The sequence below is a fragment of the Hyla sarda genome, chromosome 9 (assembly GCF_029499605.1).
Source record: "Hyla sarda isolate aHylSar1 chromosome 9, aHylSar1.hap1, whole genome shotgun sequence".
Classification (NCBI taxonomy): Eukaryota; Metazoa; Chordata; class Amphibia; order Anura; family Hylidae; genus Hyla; species Hyla sarda.
This window is the reverse complement of record NC_079197.1, coordinates 131,447,231-131,459,723: the sequence shown is the minus strand read 5'-3', so window position 1 is coordinate 131,459,723 and position 12,493 is coordinate 131,447,231.

The following is a 12,493-nucleotide window of genomic DNA, read 5'->3' as shown; positions in this document are numbered from 1 at the left end:
ATGGAAAAATAAAAAATTTATAGGGGTCAGAAGATTACATTTTTAAACGTATAAATTTTCCTGCATGTAGTTATGATTTTTTCCAGAAGATGCGACAAAATCAAACCTATATAAGTAGGATATCATTTTAACCATATGGACCTACAGAATAATGATAAGGTGTAATTTTTACCGAAATATGCACTGCGTAGAAACGGAAGCCCCCAAAAGTTACAAAATGGCGTTTTTTTTTCCGATTTTGTCGCACAATGATTTTTTTTCTGTTTTGCCGTGCATTTTTGGGTAAAATGACTAATGTCACTGCAAAGTAGAATTGGCGACGCAAAAAATAAGCCATAATATGGATTTTTAGGTGGAAAATTGAAACGGTTATGATTTTTAAAAGGTAAGGAGGAAAAAACAAAAGTGCAAAAACGGAAAAACCTTAAGGGAGTCCTTAAGGGGTTAAACATCATGATCATTTATTTCAATGTGGTGTCAGATACAGTACCATGGAATCAGTAGTTTTGTAGGCAGCCAAAATGTCCTTGACACATGAAGAGAGAGTGTAGGTGGCTTCTCCCGAGAAGGAGAAGTTAGGGTCTTGACAGGACTAATCAATGGAGACTGCAATGTTAGTTCTCCGGGTGACTCAAAGGAGAGCGAGGTACTGAGCTTGGTGGAGCCGATACATTCTCAGGGTCTTTCTTCTTCCATCGTTCGGGTGGACTGGTGTGCTGCATCAGCTATGGATCCTTTAGTGGGACCCCCTGCTGTTCTCGTGCTGGCGCCATCTTTCCTCTGGGGAAAGAAGTGGTATAGCGGCTGATGGGAGTTGTTTCTCATGGCTCATTTCCTGCCTGGAGTCGTCATGAAGGTGCTGGTCACCTGTGAGGTGGAGGAGAAGTCGCTGGCAGGTGAAATAATTGTGGAAAGATGTGCTACCGCTGGAGCTCTTCTCTTAAGAGGCCATTTCCTTCAGCGGCCAAGCCACGCTCCAATAATTACCTTTTTTTTTCAGACAAAAGTAATAGAAAGCAGTACAGCATGACTTGACATTGACATTCATGACATTGGTATTTCCAGTGAAATAAATAAATGCTCTGGGCTGAAGAGTTTTGAAATCAAAGTTTCCAAAATAAGCATCTCGATTATATCGGCTTACCTACACAATGTGCAATCCACTTTTAATTTACAATGTATATGTATTTAGTTGGATAGTATTCTCAGAAGCATGTCATAGCTCCATATCACCAGAAACACACACATCCATTTAATGAAACAATCCATCTCATGACATTGTAAAGCAGTATGCAAACAGAGACAATGTCATTGACAACAAAACAGCCGTTGTATTTTAAACAACTCTAACAAGTGACATTGACAATCAAGGTGAGCAAACATCATTAGAACACAGCTGGAAATGACACCATACTGAATGGAAGTTCAAGACTATATTGACTCCACACTGTATATGTGGTTGTATATCTTCACCCGATACCAGTAAAGCAGTCACCAAGCTACAGTTTAATTCTATTTCATTTAACCAGGACTCATGCAACAATATAGCACCCAAAAAAAATAAGCACATATGGTTTCAATTTGTGGTCATGGCAAAGCAGTGCAGAAAAGGAAGTCCCTTTTTGGCCAAGCAGGGTACCAGTTGATTCTTGGATAAATGAATGGGTTCTAAATGTCTAACATAATGCAACCCCCAAATGTAGCTAGTAAACATTCTTATAGGTTGGATAACAATATAGTGTCACGGTATGGTTTAGGATATTCCTAAAGTGGACACGTTCTGTTTAGATAGGTGGTAGATTCTTAGAATTTTTTCTGGTAGGCTCAAGGCACATGAGTCTGATCCTGGAAGATTTTACTGTGCTACAGTATGGTGCGTTTAAAATTTACCAGATATCCAAGGCAGGTTTTACAAAAACTGTGGCCCTGGGCAAACAAAGAAGTGGGGACCCAGATGCCAAAATATTTTAATCACAACACAATCACATTCAGTCAGTTCAGAAGATGGTTTGCAGGGAGATGCAGCACTGATCTCTAGTGTGTCCTGGGGCATGGCTACAGTCTTAAAAATGATCAAACAATATCATTGTACCACCACAGTGTAAAAATTACTACCATAAAGTAAATACAGATGACATCTTTACTGTTACAGAGACCATTATTTGCAATATAACACCATATTAAGCCCAAATGATACTGCCAAACCATGAGCACTACCCTTACAACCACATAGTGACTCATTCATATTAATAGGGCCATATTTGTCACCAGCACTGGATGTTCAGTATTTAAGATGGAACCTTACCAAGAAAGATGCCAGCAAACTCACTATATTGCATCCATATTCATGGACTGGGGGAATGCCATGTTGATAAAGGTCCAAGTGAACCTAAATGTGCACATGTGGCATCAACCTCTTTATTTTATTAGTCAATATGAATTAGAGAGCACACGGCACCACTGAAGGGAGATCAGCAATACCCAACAGCTAACTTACATAGATGTAAGACACCGTGGAACATATTCAAAAGTTAAATTGTCGTTTTTGGTACATGATTGATGACAGATTGTATGGAAAAGTGGTGCCATATTTTTACATACAGGTTCCCTAATTCTGCTGAGAAGCTAAAGGGAGACACACAGCAGTATGGTATTTACACAAGGGAAAGTTGCCCTGAGCTTTTTGGGTGGCGAAAGATAAGAGGGAAGCCTTAATTTACCTTAGAGTAACAGTAAGGATCATTTTCCATAGGCATACTGGCTAAACTTGCGGGTACACATTCCATTCTTTCTCTCTCTACACACAGTAAATCTCTCAACACTACGTTACTAGAGACAGGATTCCCCTGACAACATGCCGTGGACAACAGAATACAGAGAAGTGAGAAGCCTAGTCAAGACCTTGGGGCTGCTTTGTCTGGGCTAAGGATTCATTTTGGCAAATTAAGTTATAAATATGTTAGAAATCACATAGACTATCACATGGAGGGAAGGTGTTTGAAAATAGTGACCATTTAGATAGTATACTGTTTTCCTCCCTAATGGAAATGGGGAAAGGGGAAACCTTACTGCTTGTACAGTGAATCCTCATGAGGGAACCATTGTGCATGTGCCACCAAATCCTGAGAGCAAGGGGAAGTTTATAATTTACTCATCCCCATATATTTAGTGTGTCATCACCATAGTTCTCCATATGGTATTCTTCTTTGTTGAAAGCCTCTGCATATAATAGCGCAAGATACTGTTATTCTAGTTACAAAAACAAAGGAATATGGACCGAGCAGAAGGTAAAAAGTGATCAAATGTGAAGTGAATGTTTTATATATTACTATATTCAGCAACATGTGAAAAGTTTATTGTATATACATGTACGGTATGCATATCTTCATGGATATAGATAGGACAACATGAAAGACAAGTGTAGTATCCCTCTAAGAAGAAACTCCAAACCCAGCTCCATGTTCCTGTTCATAGCAACATGGTCAACTACTACAATACAGAAATAAGGGTTTAGTCCCCATCACAAGTGAGATAAGTATGTAAGGTCCTAACAATATTGCCCAATAAAAACAAAAGGGTGCGGGTAGGGCATTAGGGCCTCTTCTCCCAACACAGAAAATGGGTAAGATGACAAGTAGCATACTGTATTTGCTATGGACTATCAGCACAGAATTTCCATGTGGACAATCTGCAGCATTTATATTAGCAGTTAAGTGAGAGTTAACATTATCATCTGCACGCTGTTAGAAAAAATCAGCAAAAAAATCACTCCAGAAATTGACCCATGGTGCAGATTTTTACATCTCCAGCTTGTCGATATGGGTGTGACAAAGAAGGTGGCTTTATTGGAGTTCCTGCATTGACTTCAAATACCACCACAGAGAAATGCAAATTGTTTATTATTTTTAATAATTTGTACAACAGACCAAAAAAATCTACAGCATAAAACTGCAACAAGTCTGCAAGATCTAGTACAGATATCTTGCTGAGGATTAGGGAGGGAAAATGCTCCTGAAATATAATTAAAGAAAAAACAACTTATTTTTAAATTCTATATTATCACCAGCTATCAGTCCGGGTCATCAGAAAACTAGTTGGGCCAGGACTTGCAACGGTAATTAGGGCCGGATTAACGTAGGGGAAGATGGAGCTGCAGCTCTGGGCCCCATACGTTAAAGTAGGCCTGCTGCATAGGCCGTCAGGCGCCTGCCCTGCTTTAGCTGCCCATCTGCCATCTCCACCTTGATCGCAGAACACTGGGTGATCACAGAGCACAGGGTGACTCCCTCCAGCCGCATGTCGTTGGTATGTGACATCAGAAGGCAGAGTCTTGCGGCGCTGCGCTGAGGACAGCATCGACATCCGGAAGGAAGACAGCGCAGCATCAGTAGCCACAGCAGCAGCAGTGGGACAGAAGGAAAATCCTTGTTTGGTACGATACTGAGTGATTGTTTTGGGGGTGGGGGTGGGAGGGGGCATGAGAAACAGTAATATAGAGAAGGGGGGAGTGCAGAGACGAGGCACAGTAATAGAAGGCAAGGGGGAGGGTGGTGCAAGATTGAGGAATTGTAATGGAGGGGAGGAGGAGTGCAGGCTTGAGGAACAGTAATAAAGGGGAAGCGGGGTGCAGGCATGAGGAACATTAATGAAGGGGAAGCGGGGTGCAGGCATAAGGAACATTAATGAAGGGGAAGCGGGGATGCAGGCAGGAGCTCTCTTTAATGCAGGGCAAAAGGGGCAGCTGCCCTGGACCCTGTCATTCCTGGGGGCCCAAAGCAGCTAGCCCTTTAGGCCCACACTAAAGCAGCTAGCCGCCGCCTCTGGTACAGGAAGGGCCGGCCCTGCCACTGCGTTGTGGCTTACTGTTCTAAGGCGATGCAGCGGCCTTTAAAACAGTGAGCCTGCGTATATGACGGGCCAACCAGTCTTGCGCCATCACTAAACTGCTAGTAAGTAACTGCTACTTACATCTGCCTGCGGGGGCTTCCTGGCGGAGGTGTGCGCAATAGAGCACTGTGTCCCAATAGAGCTGCAATCACTTAGAAGTTCTGCAGTAATGACGGGTAAAACAACAACTCCCAGCATAACCTTACCACTACTAAGATCATACTGGGAGCTGTTAAAAACTAGCGCCATCTGCTTACTTGGCAATTGGTATATTTGATTATTGCACAAAAAATAATTTTCACTGACACGCTACACCATGGGCATCCGTCACAACAGGCTAAAAGAATTACTTTTGGGTGGTACTGGGAGGATGACACAATTTTCTACCAAACCAGGTGACACCTACCCTAGCAACAAACTGACTTTTCTGCAGAACGCTGTTTCAGCTGTATGCAAATCTTTCCACACAATCAGTCTTGGCTCATCACTAAACTCTTATAGACTACAGCTGTATGCTGCAACCTATAAGGAGCCGTGCATGATGTCACTCATAGTGCATACCACCATCAGGGCAGAGCATTCTGAAGTCCCTGCAGCGAGCTGCATGATGTCACACACTTGTGCTCAAGAAAGCTGCTCCCTGCCTCCTCTGCACCACTGATCTACAGACTTCATTGAAGTCACAGGTCAGTGGAGTTGGTCATGTACTCGACTGCGATTTTGAGATTTATCTGAGTTTTATTGCTTTTTTTTTCTTTTCTTGAAGCCCTCCTTACATCATGGCAGGACAGCGGAGCGGGTCAGCCTCCAGCCTTTCTTCCTCCAGCCTGGGGAGCAGTTGCTCCAGTCTAGACCAACACATAAATGAGGAGGGGAGAGTCCTGAAGTCCCCAGAATGGCCTCCAGTTCTACTGGGAGACCATAATGGCAAAAGTCCTTGCCAGACTCACCGAACCTGCTACACCATCAGGATGGATACAGAGCACAAAATACCATCCACTAGAAGAGGTAAGAAGGATCCTTATCATCTATATTTCCAGATTATCATAACTCCATCCACAGTTCAGCAGAGCAGGGAGTGCCAAACATATTACATTACAAATGTGTGGACACATGTAGAGCTGAGATGATGAGATGTAGAGGAGTGGAGTTTGCTATGTTGGACAGCTCATGGTAATATGATTGGTTATCTGTGATTTAACAAAGGACTGCAAGAAAACCTACTGTATTCTCTTATGTTAGAGACTCAACATGGTACAATACATAAAGGTTGTTGCTCTGCTACCTCAGTATATGGTACATGTCAGAAAGATTAACCTGTATGTGATTACTTGGTCTCAGCATGTAAAGTCCAGTTCAGATTACAGATTGTATCTGTGGTGTGCCACTGAGGTGAATGGCAGGTGTTGCGGTGAGAGTGGTGGTATCAGATGTTATTAACCCCAGGGGTCGGATGGTATTAACCCCTATGTGTTTGTGATGCCAGTGTGGTTTTCGGGTTCCGGAACACCACACGCCCGGATCCTCCACTATCCCACGGGCTAGTAGTGAAAAAAGAGTCCATAACCAGTTCGGTTCAAACAGAGGCTTTACTGAGTAGAAGACAGGAGTAATTATCTTCACAGCTAAAGCCAGATTTCCCTGAGAGGTGGCCAGGATCAAGAGGACCTCGCAGCTTGCTGGACAACATGGCCACCCCTTTATATAGTGGGGGGCTGGACTAAAGCCCATTGATCAAGCTGTGGGTCATAGGTTAAAGTGGTGCTCTCTGGGAGAACACGTGACAACAGATCATGTGACTGCATAACATAACATGTGAAAGACTCACAGGTCCTTGAGACCTCCCACAGGTCCTGCATAGTGTCTAGACATAGGGATCCTGTCTAAGCATTAAAGTTACATACACCCCATATAAAATAACAGGGAGAAAACAAAAGGAGACTCTGCAGGGGAGCCCCCAGGTCACTGAGGAACTCAACTGGACAGGGCCTACAGATAGTATAGGACCATGTACCTGTACTGGAACTTTATATATCTATCAGGTAAAGTCTGAATCAGATTGCAGATTCATATCATTGTATCTATGAGTGCCCTCACCTTCCTTAATACTGCCTGATGAGCGCTCTGAATGCACAGGCAGCCTCAGCAGTCTGTATAAGCGGAGCGCCAATAACACTGATCAATGATATCCTATGGCATAACACTGAACAGTGTTTGCAATAAAAAAATATTGCTTGTAATCATTTTTTTTAAGTTAATAAATGTGAATAAGCCCCTAACTTACAGCTTACATCACCCCCTTATTTCAATTTTTAAAATAAAGTGTAAATTAAAATAAACATAAACATTTGTTGTATTGCCTCATGTGAAAATGCCCAATGTATTAAACTATTAAAGCATAATGTTAATGACATAAACGGTGTAAAATCCAGAATTGCTGTTTTTTGGTCACTTCATATATCAGGAAAAAAATGATTTAAAAGTCCAGTTCACAGTGCAAAAAATAAGCCCTTATACAGTCCCATATATGGAAAACTAAAAGTATAATACGGATCAGAAGAGGACAGTTTTAATCATTTTCTTACAAATAGTTATAATTTTGTTAAGTAATAAAATAAAACAAAACCTATTTAACTTGGTTATCCTTGTAATCACATTGACTTACTTTGCCGAAGATTTTCTGGGAAAATGGATGATGTCATTACATAGTAAAAATTGGTCCCGCACAAAAGAAGCCCCATATGGGTCTGTAGTTGGAAAATAAAGGAGTTATGGCTATTACAGAAGAGAAGGAAAAAAATCAAACTGAAAAAATGAAAAATCGCTGCTTGTGATGTGTCCAGTCCCAACACTGAACTCTATGCTGGAAAAATTATTACAACATCTGAAAAAAACATTGGCCCTGATTTACTAAGAATGAAGTGTAGTTTTCTTTGTGGGTTTTATTTCCCCACAAGTATGTTTCCACGGTATTTACTAATGTGTTCCTACGTTTTGCACTTTTCCCTACATTTTTCTTTTTTTATAACTGCTCTGAGCTGGGGTTTATTTAAGCTCAAATCCATTAAATTTTCTGTGGAAACCTTAGTAAATATGTTGGGTTTTGGTAAAAATAACGGGGACATGCCCCTTTTTGGTGACCACATCCATTTTTGGGTTTTCTGCGTAAAATTAAGAGTTGGTCGGGGTTTCACATTTTTTGGTGCCAAATTCTGGCATACAACACGACGACACAGGTTGGGTTTACAATAGTAAATCAGAGCCATTGAGATTGTATCCTTGGCGACTGTCGGTTATCAATAGCATCATGCTGCATACAGTAATTCACACTCACAAACATTACTTGCCATGTAGCAATGATCAGATATGCAAAATTATAGAACAAAGCCTGCAAGGGGCTCATTCCTCCCAGCAATTTGGAATACAATAAAAAAACCTTCTAGTGGAAAAAATTCCAACTAAGAGAAATAATGCTTTAAAACGTAACTTTTATTGTGTTACCTAAAATCCCACCTTAAATCATAGTGTGTATAATAATACCAACACCAAAATCATGATTAACTAATGCCAAGATTCATACCACTAGTGAGTGGATTTTATGCAGACCACACCAAATATTGCAACAACCCTACGCGTTTCTGCTCCGATATTGAGTGTCATCAGGGGATTAATACAATTTATGCGTGTGGATGACTCAAATATTATATTATCATATAACATAAAGTGGTACTCAACACTCAGTGCTCACTATTCATTCTATAAAGTGGCACCCATTCATCAGTGCTCACTAAGACATTTGTGCTCAAAGTTGCGGCAGATACAACAACTAGTAATGGCAATCCGGACCTGTAAGAAAGAGAAAAAAAAACCTTACAGCAATAGATTTCTCCCAATATATGATGACCTCAATCCTAATAGTGCTGGGTACTGTACTTACAGTCCCGGTTTACATGCCTGTCACCTAGGGAGGAAAACACATAAAAATGCCTATTACTATTCAAGGTCCGGGATACCTGCAGAGAAATCTAGCTGATACGCCGCTAGAAGGCTACTCACTGTTGTCCGCCGCATCACCGGTATGGGGTCTCAGATGGGGCACGTACCCACAGTGGCGGGGAGCCGTACTGTTAATGTCGGCTGCTCTGTGCTCACCATGCGAGACTCCCGGCACTACGTCACTTAAGCGACGCCCTCTACTGACGAGTACAGGGGGTGGAGCTAAGTCCCGAGCGCTGTGCCTGATAGAGGACCGGAAGATTGCAATAGAGATTGCGGCTAGCTAAGTTACTGTAACTAACTACAGGTATCAAAACATAAACAAACCAGTAGTGTAATGTTTAATAGAGCTGGCGAGTCCTAATTAGTTACCTTGTATCTTATTTCTATGTGGGTTTCTAGAGTATGTCAGTTTGCATTCGCATGACTATAAGCCTATAAACAAACATAGCTAAGGAGACAAAACGAAACCTAACGAGTGAGTGATAGTGTATCCTTTCTCATTATACGGATACTGGGTCCCGCATTCATTGTATCACCACGCTCTGTCTCAGAAAGCCTCCATGTCAAAACCCACACAGTAAATGATATAGATGTTAACTGTCAAAGTAACTATTATAAGAAGAACAGAGATACCTATGAAAAAACAGGGTCCCTAATTATTTACAGGGTACCCTAGATTATAAATGCTCCAAGGTCGCCCATGAAAGACCCCACCCTACGTAGAACACCCTACCTACAAAATGGGGCCACACATATGCGCGGAAACAAGACTTATATAGTGGCATAGTGTATAACACACACTTATTGTGCGTTAATTACACTAGTGTACAGTGGCCCCCTCGGGGTACCTAGCCTGTGGTATCCAGACCATGTTTTGCGGACGGCCTACCGCGACTCTCTAAGGACGCCCAGGTAATCATTACTCACACCCAAACAACCGGATAATATGGTTAATCCAATGAGAGTTATAGCTACCTAGGACACCGGAGCCACACATATGCGGGAAATTTTACGCCATTGGAACATTCTTCAGATGGACCCTGACCTCAAAGAGATCATTACAGACTTTCCACAGATTACTTACCGAAGGGGGGAAAATATCGGGGACATGATCACACACAGCCATCTTTCCCCTAATGTTTCAAGTAGGACCACCTGGTTGAATAGAGTACCCATACCACTGGGGAATTATCCATGTGGCCACTGTAAAGCATGTCCCAACCTGATGAGAGTGAAGGAATTTGTAAATGAAGTCATGGGCAGAAGGTACATGATTCGTGATTTCATTAACTGTAATACACGGGGCGTGATCTATTTGGCGGTATGCCCGTGCAAAAAGAAATATGTGGGCAAGACTTTCAGAGAGATTAAGAAAAGGATGTTGGAACATCTAGGAGACATCCGTAGAGACAGAGATACTCCACTTGCCCGCCACATGAATCACGCCCATAGATGTAATGAATCACAACTAAAGTTCTTTGGCCTTGAAAAGATTGACCCACCAGCAAGAGGAGGCGATTTTCACAGGATCCTCTTGCAGAGGGAATGCAGGTGGATATATGAACTAGGCACTTTATCTCCCAATGGTCTGAATGACCAATTACATTTTGCCTGTTTCATATAAGTGGTCCCCTCATTTACCGGTGACATACAGGGGGTCTAGAAGACAGAGTCACCGTTAGACTTGGGTCATTATAGGTCAAGTAGGAGGCACCAGCGCAGGGCCGCCCTTCTTAGGGCGTACACTCTTCCTAGGGTTAGAAAAACAGATAGAGTAGGGTGAGATAGGCTCCCTAGGGCCATAATTTAATCCCTTCCCATACACCAAGGGGGCCACTGTACACTAATTAACACACAATAAGTGTGTCTTATACACTATGCCACTATATAAGTTTAGTTTCCGCGCATATGTGTGGCCCCATTTTGTAGGTAGGGTGTTCTACGTAGGGTGGGGTCTTTCATGGGCGACCTTGGAGCATTTATAATCTAGGGTACCCTGTAAATTATTAGGGACCCTGGTTTTTCATAGGTAACTCTGTTCTTCTTATAATAGTTACTTTGACAGTTAACAGCTATATAATTTACTATGTGGGTTTTGACATGGAGGCTTTCTGAGACAGAGCGTGGTGATACAATGAATGCGGGATCCAGTATCCGTATAATGAGAAAGGATACGCTATCAATCGCTCGTTAGGTTTCGTTTTGTCTCCTTAGCTATGTTTGTTTATAGGCTTATAGTCATGCGAATGCGAACTGACATACTCTAGAAACCCACATAGAAATAAGATACAAGGTAACTAATTAGGACTCGCCAGCTCTATTAAACATTAGACTACTGGTTTGTTTATGTTTTGATACCTGTAGTTAGTTACAGTAACTTAGCTAGCCGCAATCTCTATTGCAATCTTCCGGTCCTCTATCAGGCACAGCGCTCGGGACTTAGCTCCACCCCCTGTACTCGTCAGTAGAGGGCGTCGCTTGAGTGACGTAGTGCAGGGCCGACAGGATATGACGCCAGACACCGGGAGTCTCGCATGGTGAGCACAGAGCAGCCAACATTAACAGTACGGCTCCCCGCCACTGCGGGTACGTGCCCCATCCAAGACCAGGTGATGCGGCGGACAACAGTGAGTAGCCTTCTAGCGGCGTATCAGCTAGATTTCTCTGCAGGTATCCCAGACCTTGAATAGTAATAGGCATTTTCATGTGTTTTCCTCCCTAGGTGACGGGCATGTAAACCGGGACTGTAAGTACAGTACCCAGCACTATTAGGATTGAAGTCATCATATATTGGGAGAAATCTATTGCTGTAAGGTTTTTTTTTTCTCTTTCTTACAGGTCCGGATTGCCGTTACTAGTTGTTGTATCTGCCGCAGCTTTGAGCACACCTGTCTTAGTGAGCATTGATGAATGGGTGCCACTTTATAGCATGAATAGTGAGCACTGAGTGTCGGGTGCCACTTTATGTTATATGATACCATAATATTTGAGTCATCCACACGCATAAGTTGTATTAATCCTCTGATGACGCTCAATATCAGAACAGAAACGCGTAGGGTTGTTGCGATATTTGGTGTGGTCTGCATAAAATCCACTCACCAGTGGTATGAATCTTGGCATTAGTTAATCATGATTGTGGTGTTGTTATTATTATACACACTACGATTTAAGGTGTGATTTTAGGTAACACAATAAAAGTTATGTTTTAAAGCACCCCCCCATTATTTCTCTTAGTTGGATTTTTTTCCACTAGAAGGATTTTTTGTTGTATTACTTGCCATGTAACAGTATTACTGAGAGATTCTTGTGTTGTTCCCCAAAGTGGCCATATAACTCCATCCTTATTGTTCTCCCAGGGAGGAGAGTGCTGTACATGATTCTGCTCTGTTGTTATAGTCCATACTCTGATAAAATGGATTGTATTTGTAATGCATAGAACAGCACTAACATGTCTACAATCTACTCTACTCATCCTTAAAGAAGAACTCCACCTACAGGAAGGAGAGGTATAGTTATAATAAAACAGTGTAAACATTATTTTCTCCTCTGCTTTCAGTGGTCATAAAATGGCCATAAAATCTCTGGAACATCTTCTGCATTCATAATG